Below are 16,918 nucleotides of genomic sequence, written 5' to 3' on the forward strand. Positions count from 1 at the left end.
ATGGAAAAATCATTGGTTGTTTAGCTTATTGTCAAAGTATTTATTATGATGAAATATCAACAATTACATTCATAGAACTGCAGAATATATATACAATTTTAAGCAGTCAAAAAGGAAATGTCCAACACAGGACAAAACAGTTCTTTTCATCTCATTAGGTAACATGACACATAACCCCACCTTCATAATCATTTATCATTTTTCCAAACTTTGCTGGATTGATGTACACTGGTGGCCAAAAGTATTTTGAAAGAAGTCTCTTTGATGCTCTAAAAACATTTATTATCAATGTCTGTACTCCTCCATCTTTTCCACAGCATTGTCATTATCAAAATAGCCTTTTAAAAGCCAACACAATGTTTTTGTCCACCTTTGGGAATAAATGAACTTCTCCGAAGACTGGACTCAGAACTTGACTGACAACATCAGAATGTTCCCTGGTCTGTATGCGTGTCCACAAACACAAATGTACTCAGTCCTTCAGTGGAGATCCCGGGTTTCAACACTATATTAAAACAGAGAGAGAGGAGAAAATTCCACATTAGTGTCAATTTATTTTTAACCTACATTTTTAAACCTTTTAAACCTTTTTTACTCTAACATAAGAATATATATTTGTAAGTAACAGCTTGTCAATAACATATACAAACATTTCAGCTGACCTGTAAACTAAATTATGCCAGATTTAATTTGAATACTTATCCTAAATTCTGTCCAAAAATGCTGAGATCCATAGAGAGAAAGACTCCAATTGAGGATTTAGCCTTCAGCTTTCTTTGCAAGTGTCATCATTTTCATGATAGTTAAGCACTATTCCCACCAACTCCTGGTTATCATAATATGAATAAAATCTTAAATTATATTATTTAAGTGCTCATCATGGTAGTATTTGTTGTACTGCCTTAGATTTATGGTGACCTATGGAATGTATTGACAATAATCATTATGTCATTATATCAATTATTATGTTTTGATGGAAATGCAGACTAATCCATAATGAGATATTTTAAATAAAGACAAATTCACGATAATAATGCAATATAATTCATACCATTTACAGGTGAAAAAATATGAAACCCAATAGGGATGTTCATTTTGGTTATTTTTCCTAACCGACTTAACCGATTATTAACCGTTAACCAATAAGATTATTTTAAATTAGAATTGAATTAAATTAGAAAGGATAAGTGTCTGTGACCCGTTAAAAATACTAACATTTGTTTCCCGGGGATTCATTTTACATGCGCAAAAAGCAGCAAACAACAAAATGAATAAATAGGCCAAAAACGAAAACGAAAGAAAAACTGTTCAACAAGTAGCCAAGTATGCAGAGTTACGGTTCATTTTTGTGCTGCGCAAAAGAAAACCAGACGACAGAAAGCGGCATCCTATTTTTCTTTAGGCTTCTTTTACAAAAGCTTTTTGTAAAATTTGTTTTAAAAAAAAGATTTGTTTTTATTGTGAATGTACACAAATGAAAGCAAACCTTTTACAAGTCCGATTATCTTTGACTAAAAGGAGTAGTTGCTTCCACTGTTAGAAGGAAAAAAATCAAGTGATTGTGCCGGTGCCGCATGCGCGCACACAGTTAAGCATTGCTACCTTGACAATGCAGCCTGTTCATTATCATAATAAAATACAGTCAGTCAAACATATGGAAAAAAACACTCTGCTCAGTTTAAATATGTAGTAAAATCTGTGCCGTTAAGTGCTATCACCGCACCGCCGTGATGTTATGCCAAACATTTTGTTTTACGTGGATATTGCAATGCGAATGAAGTACATAATAAATAATATTTTGGCATTCAAATACATTGTGAATACGGAAACATTTGATTTTGTGTCGAATGAGAGACCCAACGTTGGTTTCAGTTTCGTTTTAGCCTAAATGAATTTGATTTGGCTTGTCGTTTATATAGCTAGCTTCTTATATTTTAAATTATTGTTCTTTTCTAAATACTGTTAATTGAAAGGATTTGTTGTGGAGTGAGGGGAACTAAAATAGCCTAGCTATGTTTACAGTGTTTATTATAATGTTTGTAAACATTTCGTGTCGGCATTAGGCCTATTTCTGAATGAAATAATAAAATGCGACTTATACGCATTAACCGGTTAAAATGAGCATCCCTAAAACCCAACAAACAAGCCTCTGTGTTTTGTTCAGTCAAACTTCAGACTGTTCACTTACATTTGCATGCATATAGCCTAGCTCAAAGAGAGAGTGGAGAAAAACATCTCTGAAATTAAGTTGGTGATGACAACGGGTTTGGTTGTCAGACTTTCATTGGCCTTTAAAAGGAAAATCGTGAATTATGCAGACATTCCGTATTCAGGGTTTGATTTATTATTAGAATAAATGATAATGCCAAGGTCAAGTGCTGCTAATGTGTGAGAGTCCTGTGCTCCACAGGTACTGGATAACACATGATTGAAATAAAGGTGAGGAGTCGCTCTCTGAATGCATTTTAGTTGGACTTTAATATAGTCAGCCGTAATTGTCACTGCTCCTCACTGGTGATGTTTAAATCTCTAGATGTAGTGAATAGATGAAAGTCAGATGGAGTCATTTAGCAGATGCTTTAATTTAAAGCGTCTTGCTCCATGTCCTAACTAGAATAGAAAAATATAGATATTTAGAATTTAGATTTTTTTTTAAAACTTACTATATTATTTTATGAAAGCAATTTCAGATTTTCATGGGTATCTAAATGAGTAAATAAGAAGTGAGAATATGGCACAACAGGAAACCATTTGACACTCGCTGGGATTGACAGTTTTGTCTTGGAATGTGAAAACTTGCACATGCAATAACTAAGAATGTGTTATTCGAGTTGTTTTGCTGCTCCAAATCATTCATTAAACAATTAAACTGTTGTCATCTTGTGCAATTATGAGACTGGAGCTCAATCAGATGAACTGCACAAAGAAAATAATTGCATTGGAAAGTAAATGCATGACACACTTATCAAAATACCTTTGTGAACAGCAAACTGCTTTAAAGTTTCATTTAATTTGAATTTCCTCCACAAACAAAATTAATCAGACAGAAGTAATTAAATACACCTGTCTCTGTGGTAATAGTTTCCATGGTAATCAGTTTTTGATATATTGCACCAATATATGTTTGTGCCTTTTGGACTAGATTTTTCATTTTAACATGACAAACACTAGATATGAGTTTGAAAATATTAGTAACTGTTTCTGTTTTAGTTTAGGTTTCGCTTTGTGACTTTGGCCATTTACACAAATACAAACTATAAAACTAAACTATTAAACTACTAAACTGCTAAAGCTGATACTATGGCACTGAATGATTTACATATTCCTCATGCACCATGTCATTTACATGATACTTCACAGTTCAACAGCAATGCTTGTCCAAAAAGTCTTGCTAATACTGTAGTACCCAACAAACGGTAACATTTCTGGTTCGAATTTTAGATGGCTTTTTTTACCCTGCAAAGCCTGAATTATGAAATAAATGTCAGATTTTTTTTTTTTTTTTTAAATGGAACGGTTTATTGCACCTTTAATTTTTTTTGTGTGTTTTGTTTTTCTTTTTTAAATTATTATTATTATTTAATACCTCAGGCTCATATACTGTAGTATGATGTAGGAAAAAAACACCTAATTTTATTCAGAGGCCCAAACTGAGCAAAAATCTAGTGCAGATTCTGATATTTATATGGAAAAAAAGTAAGGTGAAATTCAGATAGCTTGTAATTCAATGAGCTCTTTATAACAGTGTAGCAGACCACTTGCATAAAATCCATATAAATATCAGTTTTCACTCTATATATACAAATAATACTTTATAGTAAGATGATATTAAAATGCTTAGTTTCATGATCAAAGCTCTCTAGTATTTATTGTGGGGCAAAACATATAATGCAGTACAAATGACAATTGAGAGATGAACAAATAAACATTACTCAAAAGCCTGATGATCATATTTGACACATTTTAAGATAATTTTTTTCTAAAAGATTAAGTATGGATGATCAAATAAACCTAAGTTGCTTTAGTCCAGTAAGTGTTCACAAACAATATTATTAATAGTTATTACTAGGGATGTCACAATTCTCAATATAATATCGAATCATTCGGTACGACATCCACAGTTCAATACGTGCTTGTGAATTGTGGTTTTTCGATTTTGCATTTAAGTAATGCCCGTGTGTTTTTATTTCTCTCAGAATTGGCTGTGTGTGTGTGTGCAGGCGAGTGTTTATTGTACTTACATTTATTAAGTTACAGTGATAGCCATGCCTTTATCCATATTAGGGATTTCCTGGAACGTCATCAGTGTTACTTCTGTGATGTATATGTGGATTTTTGGCACGAGGGCGCCCTCTGGCATCCAGTATGAATGAAACACACATTATGTGTTTATAGTGCTCAATAATGGCCAATCCATCCTATTTTGGGTAAAAATCTGAAAAATAATACCTCTCTCAAAAGAAATGTTAAGCAGACATATAATAATCCACTATTCACAGTGAAAAGACACGTGAACCACAGCATGAAGCAGGACATTTTTACAATTAAAAGGCTTTTAGCTTGCTAAAAATGTATAACCTAACAATCAGAGTAGGCTTTATAGGGTTAAGAAACCTTTGGAAAGCTACATGAGTGTTCAGGTGAGAAAAGGTGAGTCGAGGTTACATGGAAACGTCATGATGACTAAGTTGATTTCACGTCAGTCCTTCCGTGTTTGGCAGATGCTGTTCAGAGACAGCTGCCCGTTGCCACATGCTCAGTGAACAGGCCGGCAAGAGCGAACTGAGGATCAAACGTCTGCTACACATTGAGCTGACAGCTTCCAGACCCAGCCACTGACTCGACTCAATCTGTCACACAAACGACAGCTACTTCTGTGACTCAGCCCATCCCTTCCTCTGCTCTGTGTGTGTGCCCTCCGTTCATCTCTGACCCTGAGCCCACGTGACCAGCGCCGTGTTTGCCAGCATCCAAAGAGCAGAGGGGCTGATGGGATTACATGGTGATCAACAGAGCAGGATTTAGGCTTTTGTGGGGGAAGCTGTCTTTGTGTAGACAATTCTCACAGAAGACAGAAAGAAAACAGCAACACTGTTGATTCTAGATTAGTTCATCAAGCTGACTTTTTAAAAATCTGCTGTGGTCCATTTGCTGACTGTATGATGCGTATTACACACAAAAACTGGGAAGGGCTTTCCAAAATTCATCAGTTCCAAACTGACTGGTTAGCTCTGTTGGAAGTAACCTGAAAGTTGTGCTTACAAGGTGCCAGGTTAATACAATGAATGCTTTTGAGGAAGAGCTAATCCCTGGATTTGCCAATTTTGTCCAGGTTATTGGCATCATATTCCTCATTCCTCAAATATTTGTAATGTGAAAATTTGATAATGTATGATATTTGAAAAAAAAAAAAAGTTGATCTTAATAAATATATATTAAAAAAACTGGTTAACAAAAAATAAATTAATATATATATATATATACACTCACCGGCCACTTTATTAGGTACACCTGTTCAATTGCTTGGTAACACAAATTGCTAATCAGCCAATCACATGGCAGCAACTCAAAGCATTTAGGCATCTAGATGTGGTGAAGACGACTTGCTGAAGTGCAAACCGAGCATCAGAATGGGGAAGAAAGGGGATTTAAGTGACTTTGAACGTGGAATGGTTGTTGGCGCCAGATGGGCTGGTCGGTTCACTTGGAACCCCAACCGAGGTGGTATTAAAAAAAAGTACCAGGTACTGTACCCAGTGGAAAACCCCCCAAAAGTGAACCGTACCGAGCCGTACCATGCAGTGGAAAAGCGCCAATAGAGGACCAGGGCTTGGAAAATCACTAGCCTTACTCCCGAGGCTACCAAAATGCATAACAGCCCTGCCCGATGGGCTATCCTGAATAGTGAAATAAAATCCCTTTCTTGAACGCATAGTAGTTTATAATTTGCACGTGTTTCTAAGTCCTGCCAATTTAAACTTTCACACATTTCAACACACAAACAGATTCCTCTTCGCGTCTCCTTGCCCTTGAATGGACACATACACACAAATGTACTGTATGTGTTCAGATGTATGATGTTCAGATCTTTCCATTTTGTTCAAGTTAAAAAAAGTCTCCCAGTTGATTACTTCCCTCGAATATGTCACCTCTGCCCTTTAGATCATATCATTACTGCAAATTTGATTTGTCAAAGGTTCTCTAACCGCTCCACTTCATTATGGTGAGATTGTGGATTTCAGCGAGTGAGATTGCTTGCTTATTTCTTAATGACGTAAAAATTCAGTCTCCTCAGATATTGCATTAGCTAAAGGCAGTCGACAAGAAAGAAAAGTTGAAAGATGAAAGGCTTGAACCCTTGGCACCATAATGCAGGATGATGATTGCGTTCTGAATTTGCTCAGTGCCTTAAATGTTCTTGGCGTTTCACTTCTTGCATGAAGCTGCATGTCCATATTGTGAAGGGTTAGAAACAACCTTGAATCTCAACTGATCCATTCAATTTCCATATGGGCTTTCTTGATGCAAAATGACGTGGTAACTGTGATGCAGAGGCGTGACAATCACAATATGTCCACCTCTCAATGCAGCGTTATTAAATGTTCCCTTCATCTGTCGCCCAAATGTCTTGCTGTCGGTTCGGCATTCATTGTTCATGTAATCTAACACATCTCTAGCAGGGCTTTCAAAACTAGTCTCATCCACAGCTGCCTGAAGCACAATTTACACATTACCATTTCCACATTTTGAGCTCTTGATTAAGAAAATACTAGGGCTGTTGATGGATTAATTTAATTAATGTTTCGGTTAAAAATGATATGGCAATTAATTAATCAAGTTAATTATGACTACACATTTATCTACATTTGGCTTAAACATTCTGTTAAAACCCTTGATAGTACATTGCTCTGCCAGATGAAAACATTGAATATATTACAGAAAGTTGCTTCATAAATTGATGTATTGTTTGTTTTATTTACAAATGCCTATCATCAGATATTGCTTATTTACAAATGCCTTTTACAGGCCTACAGGAGTTTATCAATTTTGTAGTTCACTTAAAGTTGGTACTACTAGCTTGAATTGGTCCAATAGTTAGATTTTTTTTAAATTATTTTATTAAACATTTTTATTATGAAATTTATGTATTCAATGCATTGGGGGCATGGTTAATTGTATAAAGTACTTTCTCTGCGTAATCACAGTAAATTAGCACATTAAATTGACAGCCCTAGAAAATACATTTCCATTGGTTTGTCAGTATGATTGCCTAATAATGCTAGAGAAGTTCCCATGGTGTTACATCCTGCTGTGCAGTGGTCCTCAATGCATAATGGCAAGTTTTACGCCTTAATCTGATTCCAGTGCTTTCATGCTAGTCAAAAGCCAGACACCATTAGCCAAAGTGCAAGCCTACCCAGCATGGGCGTCTGGTCTTTATGTGACGAATGGGAAAAGTTTTGAAAGGCCTTTTGAACTTTGAGCAGCTTTTACAGCTCTTGAGTAACTTGAGATTTCTTTAGCCAGTGCTAGGTCATATTTGTTTCGTACATTCTTGATTAAAGCGTTGCACCTCTACAAGCATTGCGTGTCTTCATTGACATCAATCACGCTGATGGGCCTGGGAAACCGGCTGTTGTCTTTGAGACTTTCATTTGCAACGTCTGCTTAGTGTTTCTCCTTATCTTGTTTTCCGATGGAACAATCCGGGAATACAGAACAGCAGTCTTGCTTTGCTAAAACAGCCATGTAATTGATTTACTTGGGCTTTTATTGCACTTGCAGTATTTTGTACGATGTGGTCAGCCGGATTCTCAGTTCTAAGTAGAGTAAGTGGATTAGATTACATTCACTGTTTGTTATTGTAATTTCATGCATATTTAAAAGATTTAACCTTTTAAAACGTATTAATGTCAAGTCTGAGCTGTAGCAGTGTGTAAAGCTTTGGTGCTCATGCAGGAGACAAGAGTTCGATTCCAGCTCATTCACCAATTCTAGTCCCTTGTGTTTCCGGTCCAGCTTCTTGGCAGAGAGAAGATTTAAAGGGATAGTTCACCCAAAAATGAAAATTTTGTAATTTACTCACCCACATGAGGGATTCCTGTCCCTCCATTGAAAGTCCATTCCAGTTCATATCAGTAATTCATATGAATTGGGCACTTAAAGTCTTCTGAAATCACACAATTGCTTAAAAGGATAGTTCACCCAAAATGGAAAATTATCCCATAATTTACTCACTCTCAAGCCATCCTAGGTGTATATGCCTTTCTTCTTTCAGGCGAACATAATCAGTTATATTAAATAATATCCTGGCTCTTCCCAGCTTTGTAATGGCAGTGAACGATGTTTGAGTTTTTGAAGTTCCAAAAAGTCCATCCATTCATTAGGGCTGGACAATAATTCAATATCAATATGTATCGCGATATAATTTTTTTCCGTGTCGGTTTAGGGAAATACCGGGAAATACCCGTAAATGGCACATCATGCACGTGAGGTTATCTGACGGAGAGACGCAAAGCAGTTTAAAGCAGAGTCCTGCACGGGTCCTGTTAGGTAAACCTGCATCCGCAGTACACAACAGAACACCCGACCCGTTATCCGACAGCAGCCAGCACCAATTTAATTCTGTACCCGACCCGTTTGACATAAAGACCGCGACCTGAACCGCACCCGCATTAAATAGGCTACTGCATCAGTAAGGCAAAATTATTTATTTTCTCATGTGACACAAGCAATCAAACCAAAATAGGCATTTTAAGTTGGTGCTTTGAAGAAAAATAGGCAAGCAGCGCAACAGAAGAATGATAAGAACGCGCATCCTTCCAGTATACAATAAAAAATTTTGCCTACATCTTGTGAACAATCTGCCAGGCTGTTTTGAACAAATGTGCATAAACTACATACTTAAATCTTCATAAATGAAAAGAACATATTTAGATATGACTTTACTGTTAAGTGCCATTGTCTCTCCTTAAACTCTGCAGTGTATAGGCTATGTGGCCGTTAGTCCTTTACAGAAGCATTAAAAATAAATCTTAAAAATAAAATGATATAGGCTACAGAAAGCGAGCAACGAGTGCTCCCAAGCTGTCATTCACTTCAGCTGCAGCGCGAATGGCTAGAATGCGCACCGCTGCAAATCCAATGTTGAGGCTCCGCTATTATTATTGAAGTTCATTAGTCCCACTTATCCCACTTATTTTGTTCGCGGGAAAGTGAGCAAGACACGACAGTTACGGTATCATGATTATAGTTAAATAAGTTAAATAACATAGGCTATAATATAAAGAAATTAGCTACATTTATTTTCAAATTAAATATCACAACACACATTTATCATTCAGTCTAGTGCGTTTTACATATAATGTAAGCGCAATTATGCACATCTACATCAGGCACGTGTTACTGTGTGACAAAATTAGATTGCTATAATCAGTGGAGCCATTCCTATTTTTGACACACTGCACAGCTATTTCAGCCACTTTATTTTGCCCCTCCTGGTCTGTCTGAAATGAAATTATTTTATTGACGGATATGTAAATAAATATATGGTGAACATTAAATTAGAGCCAATTTATGTTTTACTTATTGTGACTAGATGTGCTGTGATGTGCAAAACAAATTTGAATAAATGGATGGATGGAGGTGTGGATGGATGGATGGGGTAGATAGATGGGTGAGTATATAGGTGGATGGATGGGTAGATAGATGGATAAATGGATGGATGGATGGATAAGTAGATTGGTGGATGGATGACTAGATAGGTGGATGGATGGATGGATGGATGGATGAGTAGATTTGTGGACAGATGTATGGATGGTAGGTAGCTAGATGGATGGGTAGATTCATGGATGGATGGCAGATAGCTAGATGGATGGGTAGATTTGTGGATGGATGGTAGATAGATGGATAAATTGGATGAATGCATGGGTAGGTAGGTGGATAAATTGATGGATGGATGAGTAGTAGGGTTGGACAATAATTCAATATCAATATGTATCGCGATATAATTTTTTTCAATAACGGTGATATGATTTTTAAACACATTTCCGATATTTCGATATACATTACCAGTGTTTTCCATACATTGATTTATTTGTGCTGTTTGACTTCGTTGAATAAACATGAGCACTGCACGTTTCAAATTCATAACACGGCGCGGGTGTTTTATATGAATGTATCTCTGAAGGGAATTGACTGTCTTCAGAAAAGTTTCGATGGCATTTTCATTTGATCTGATAAAGAAGCGTTCATGAGCGGAGCTGCTTTGATTACAGCCGTTACTGGAGAAACCGCTAGTTTTATCACTCTAAAAGCGCCTCCTGCTGGCAGAGAATGAGTTTTCATTTTAAATAAGCCCGTCTCCAGCAACATTTCCAGTTTTTGTTATTGTTCGATTTTTTTGTTTTCTGCAGCGACTCGGAGCACTTTTCATACCCTTTTTTCTGGCTGAAGCACATTTGTTTCACTCTATAAGAATAATCAGCCTACACTACCAGTCAAAAGTTTTTGAACAGTAAGATTTTTAATGTTTTTTTTTTTTTTTAAGAATTCTCTTTTGCTCACCAAGGCTGCATTTATTTGATCCAAGGTACAGCAAAAACAGTAAAATGTTGAATATTTTTACTATTTAAAATTGCTTTCTATTTGAATAGATTTTAAAATGTAATTTATTCCTGTGATCATACATAGGTCAATTTTCAGCATTATTACTCCAGTCTTCAGTGTCACATGATCCTTCAGAAATCATTCTGATATGGTGATCTGCTGATTATCAATATTTAAAACAGTTGAGTAAATTTTTTTTCAGGATTCTTTGATGAATAGAGCGATCCAAAGATCAGCATTTATCTGAAATATAAAGCTTTTGTAACATTATACACTATACTATTCAGTATAATTTTTATTCATTTTTTGGGAAAGAAATTATAGAAATTAATACTTTTATTTAGCAAGGATGCTTAAAATTGATCAAAAGTGATGATAAAGGCATTTATAATGTTACAAAAGATTTCTATTTCAGATTAATAGTGTTCATATCGATATCGGAATTATATCGTATCGACCGAAATTAAGAAATATATCGTGATATAAATTTTGACCATATTGTCCAGCCCTACCATTCATCATAAAAGTCATCTAGCTTAATAGTTTATAAAGTTTTAAATAAGGATATTTTTCTCATAAAAGCCCATCACTTCTCTTCAGAAGGCATTCGTTAACCCCTGGAGTCCTATGGATTACTTTTATGATAGATGGATGTGCTTTTTGGAGCTTCAAAATCTTTCACCATTCACTGTCATTACATAACTGGGAAGAGCCAGGATATTATTAACTCCCATTGTGTTTGTCTGAAAGAAGAAAGGCATATATGCCTATGGTTTGAGGGTGAGTAAATTACGGGATCATTTTTCAATTTTGGGTGAACTGTTCATTTAATGTGATGAATGTATTTAATTTAGGCTTTCATTCACACATAATCTTTGATAAATACACATACATTAGGCACATTAGATAGTAAACAGAAGCTCAGCCATATTTGCTTCATGTGTCAAAACAAACCTCATTGGTGCATCAAGCAAGCGCTTTTGAGCTTCCCTTTACCATAAATAAGACTTGTGGAAATGGAAGATTTTGTCTTTTTTTATATCTTTTTTTTGTGTTCTTTGGGAAAATAAATAGCATATGAGTTTGGAAAGGCATGAGTGTGAGAAAGTAATGACATTTATTTATTTACTTCTCTCTCTTTTCTTTTTTTTTTTTATTCAATCTTGATAGGGAACTCGCCCTGTCTCAAACTCTGCAGGTTAATCTTTAGGACAGATCTGCTTAGACAAGAACTGGCTGGCAAAGAAACACTTTCAAATTGGTCTTGAGTCGCCATCACGTACGTTTGAGCTCTCGCTCTCTGCTTGTTCTTGCTGTTTTTCCCCCCAAGCATCACTGAGTCTCGTCATGTGCCAGGCAGTTTGTTTGGTGTGCAGTGTCAGGGGAATATCCAGCTTTCCGCAGAGCTGTCCCTCACATCCATTAATCAAGCCACTTTCTCCTGATGGAACACACCTTAATTAGCATCTAACTGCTTTATGCCTGCGTCTCTGCCCCGGGCTGCGGGGAGCGCGAGGGGTCGCCGTTATAGTGAGCGAATCAGTGAGTGTGAATGCAAAGCAGTCAGGCAGACGTTCATTTGAGACACGCTCCGGCTGTCCCACGGGCCCCGCCGCGTCTTCGCTGACACTTAATCCTGGGCCTGGATGATTGGCAGCGAGCTGCTCTGGCGCCAATGACGGTCGTGTTTTTCCATCCACCTGCTTTTGTTTCAGGTCATTGATAGCCCTGAGGTTCACATGCTGAACGGGGGAGGAGGAGCGGGAGGAAGAGGAGCGAGACGTGAGCTAGATTGAGTTTCCTTGGCGACCGAAGGGACCCACTTGGGGCGATGACTCTGGAGAATGCAGCATGCACACTTGAGGTGAGGGGCGATACCATGCGGTATTTTGATGCTGTTCTGTAACTTTCTGTGTCTGTGTCTCTTGCGATGCTCACTGTGGCTTACGTTTCCTGTGTCATATCTCGCCGAACATGTGTAAATTAAGTCAAATCGTTTCCTGGAAAAAAATCATTTGTACTTTATCTCCAGCTTTTACTGATAGGTGGTCAGCTTTTTGTTCTTGTCTGTTGATTCATTTAACAGCTGGGATTCATTTATATAATCCAGTTTGTAGTGTTTTACAATTGGATCTTTTGCTAAATGAATTGGCCATTTGCTCTGACAGTAATAATGGTGTTTTTTACTAATTTGCCTTGAACAGTTTTTAGTGGTTGGACTCTATTGAAAACGAGGGTTGTCATTATTCCAAATTTCCAGTAGTTAATACCAATGCCAGTGAAATTTGATTGCAAAAAGCTAATTTGCTATTGAACAAATGAAAATGAAAGCTAAAAAAATCTAATTAAAACAGTAACACTTTAGTATAGGGATCAATTCTCACTATTAAATAGTTGCTTATTAGCATGCCTATTATTAACATATTGGCTGTTTATTAGTACTTATAAAGCACATGTTCTGCATGACCACATTCTACATCCTTAATCCTACCCAATACCTAAACTTAACAACTACCTTATTAACCATTAATAAGCAGCAAATTAGGGGTTTATTGATGCAAAAGTCATAGTTAATGGTTTGTAAACAGTAAGAATTGCACCTTAAAATAATGTGTGACCATTAAAACAATTAAATGTTTACAGTCACTTTAGACATAACTGATAATACATCGCAGAAAGATTCATTCAGAAAGCCATATTCGCAAAGTGTGAGCACACAAATCTTTAGAAGTCAGCCATCTTTTAGTCAGAAAGCGCAGGTATCAAATTTGAGTCTCTTACTACCAATACTGCAGAAAATTGATATATTTACTTTTTCAAAACATAATAATATAACTTATATGTAAGCTGTGAAATTTAACTTGTTTTTGTACTTATTTTTCTTTTTTATTTATGATCCTTAGCTGACATATGGTCAGATATTAAACCTGATCTTTGTCAAAAGGCTGACTTTTCTGTATTTTCTATTTATAATTTTTAGTGCTGTCAAACGATTAATCGCGATTAATCGCATTACAAAATAAAAGTTTTTGTTCACATAATAAATGTGTGTGTACTGTGTATATTTATTATGTATATATAAATACAAACACATTTATGTATATATTAAAAAAAAATGTGTTTATGTATTAAATATATTTATATATTACATAAAATATAAGAACATAAATATATAAATGTATATACATGTAAATATTTTCAAAATATATTCTGTATGTGTGTCTTTATATATACATAATAAATAAACACAGTACACATGCATATATTGAGTAAACAAAAACTTTTATTTTGGATGCGATTAATTGTTTGACAGTACTAATAATTTTGTATTATTCTCTGTGAAGAGTGTGAGGGAGAATGAAGCTTGAGCTAGTCTGACTCGTCAAGTGCTATAGAGACCTGCTATAATGAGCTGAGTTATTATATTCACCACTCTTCAAGTTCCTGGAAAATAAATTACTTTTTTTTTTGTAGAAACAGAGATATATGAACCTTTGCTGTGTGTTAAATTATTCACTCCAGGCCTGAACAAAAGTGAGCATGGGCCAGTAGAAGTCAGGTGCTTGTTAATAATGAAGTACTTATCTTCAAGGCTCTATGGATGTTTTTTTTTTTTCTTTTTAAATGTTTTCTCTCACTCAATGCTTTAGTTTCCGAATCACTCCTCCATCTTTCTCAGGGTCAGTATACGGACTTCATCGAGGTTACACGCGGATCACTTCATCTGTGCCTCTAATATGTTCATGTTGATTGTTTAGCGAGTTCAGGCTCCCAAACACGTGGATGTGTTACGTCGAGTTGTGCGTCATTCAGAATGGAGTCGAATGACTTTAAAATTCCACTTTTAAGAATTAAAGGATATGAATTACCTATAAACTAGTGCTGTCAAACGATTCATCGCGATTAACTGTATCCAAAATAAAAGTTTCTGTTTACATAATATATGTATGTGTACTGTGTTTATTTATTATATATATATAAATACACACACAAACAGTATATATTTTGAAAATATTTACATGTGTATATACATTTATATATTTATATTTTTATATTATATATACATATATGTAATACTTAAACATAACATATTTTTCTTAAATATATACATAATAAATAGACACCGTATTGTAAGGGAAACAGGTCAATTTAGCTCAAAGGGAATCATTTATGATTTTATAGGGAATTTGGACAGAATCACTGTTTTACGGCTGATCACTGAAGTCGGCCAGCGATTCATTGAACGAGCCGTATAACATCAATTCTGCAATGGATATTAATATCCAAAGTATAGTGAAAACACTTATTTATTAGCACAGTAACAAGATCGGCAGTTTAAGAAATTAACTTGTAAGCACAAAACACAAGATACTTCTCTTTTCAATATAAATAAGGCTTTATTGGATAAAGAAAAGACATATAAACTAATCTAACACATAAACACACGCATTCACACAAGTTGCAGAAAGAGAGAAAGTGAGGAAATAATTAGTTTAAGAGAATGAAAACTGCCCGCGTCGCATCTTTGTCAACACAAAAGTGCATTCTGTGTGAATGGCGCTTAGCGCTATATTAATGGTCCTTCACAGAGCGCGTCACACATGAGCGGTTAATCACGTGCGCCGACATGCGGTTGGATCATTCGTTTCTCTTTACTGTTATCACCGGCATATTGTCAAAGTGTCTAATTCTAACATTTGGTAATATTTCTATTCAAAAATCGCGATTCCTCGATTTCTAAAAAAATAAAATCGTGGCAAAACAATAAATTTGAATTAATCGTTTAAATTGGGAAAATCGCCCAGCCCTACTATAAACACACATTGACTAATTCCAGGACTATTAGACGACATTACCATAATAATCAATATTTTACTATTATTTTTAATATATAAACTTTAGTTTTATGCACCATGGTGGAACAGCATGTAATTTCCTCAAATTGACCCTAAATTGTACGTAAATGTTTATTTGCTAGAAAACAAAGTTGAAGACATTTTCTTGTGCATTGCTAATTAAAATGTGCTTTGATAGCTGTATTTATTCTTTTGACTGTCATATTTAGTTTAGAAAATATGTTTTTATCACAAAATATTCTACAATAAGCACAGTTTGTTCATAGATGCTCTTAAATAGATAAAAAGCAATAGCATTGCTGATGAGGAGAATATTTGAACTGAATGGTGTATTAATAGCTCAAAGTCACAGTGTTCAATTACAGCTCAGTTTCAGAAAAAAGAGAGCACAAATAAACCACCATATTTATAGCAACAGAAGATGACATGAAATACTAACTACTGAATATGATACAAACTATGAACAGTATCATTTACCCAGTTTATGTCTCCCCATATCATTAGTGACACTCTTGTACTTCCATTCATGAACTGTTCAGCTGGAGTTCTTTCCTGTTTGGTGCTCTTACGTAGAGTTGGGTATCGTTTGAATTTGATCGATTCCGATTCTGCTTATCGATTCCGATTCTTATCGATTCCTGGTTTTGATTCCAATAAGAGAAAAAAATCCAATATAAAAAAAATTAAGTCAAACATTTAGATGTCAAACATTTATTGTCTTTTTACAAAGCATTCTGTTGCAGCTGAATAACACAAGCAAAAATCAGCAGCTTACAGAACACTGCAAGAGGAATTTTGCCTATGCTTTAAAAAAAACTTCGCTGGCTGTGCTGATTTAAATCTAGCGGTTCTTTTGTGTTTGTGTCGCAAGTTCAGTGACGCAGGTAGTGACGATTCTCTCCGGCCAATCAGTGATCAGCAGAGTTTACACGTCACGTTTTGGTAACGGTACGGTTCGCTTGGAACCCCAACCGAGGTGGTACTAAAAAAAGTACCAGGTACCAGGTACTGTACCCAGTGGAAAACCCCCCAAAAGTGAACCGTACCATGCAGTGGAAAAGCGCCATTTTTTTTCTCTCCTGTTTACGTTCACGTAAGACAAAAACGGCTGTGTTTATGATGATATACTGACGTAGTTTTCTGGGTATTGGTCGACAAATATGAAAGAAGTCCGTTTCGGCCCGGAACATCCTTTTCTACAGTTGAAATACACGGAACGGTTCGAGAACGGACACAAACCGGGAACCCGTACCGCGACCTCTGTTCTCTGTGCTCTTGCACTTCGTGTGCGCTGCACGCAAACAGGGCGCAAGTTCTTTCCGTTCCTGCACTTAAATCGTTTTTAATCACATTAAAATGCGAACGCAGGAATCGTTAAGCAGAATCGAAATGCACGCGTCTTATCGAATACCCGGTTCTTGGAAATTTGGAACCGGTTCTAAAATGGAACCGGT

The sequence above is a fragment of the Sinocyclocheilus rhinocerous genome, unplaced genomic scaffold (assembly GCF_001515625.1).
Source record: "Sinocyclocheilus rhinocerous isolate Xijiao unplaced genomic scaffold, SAMN03320098_v1.1 scaffold345, whole genome shotgun sequence".
Lineage (NCBI taxonomy): Eukaryota > Metazoa > Chordata > Actinopteri > Cypriniformes > Cyprinidae > Sinocyclocheilus > Sinocyclocheilus rhinocerous.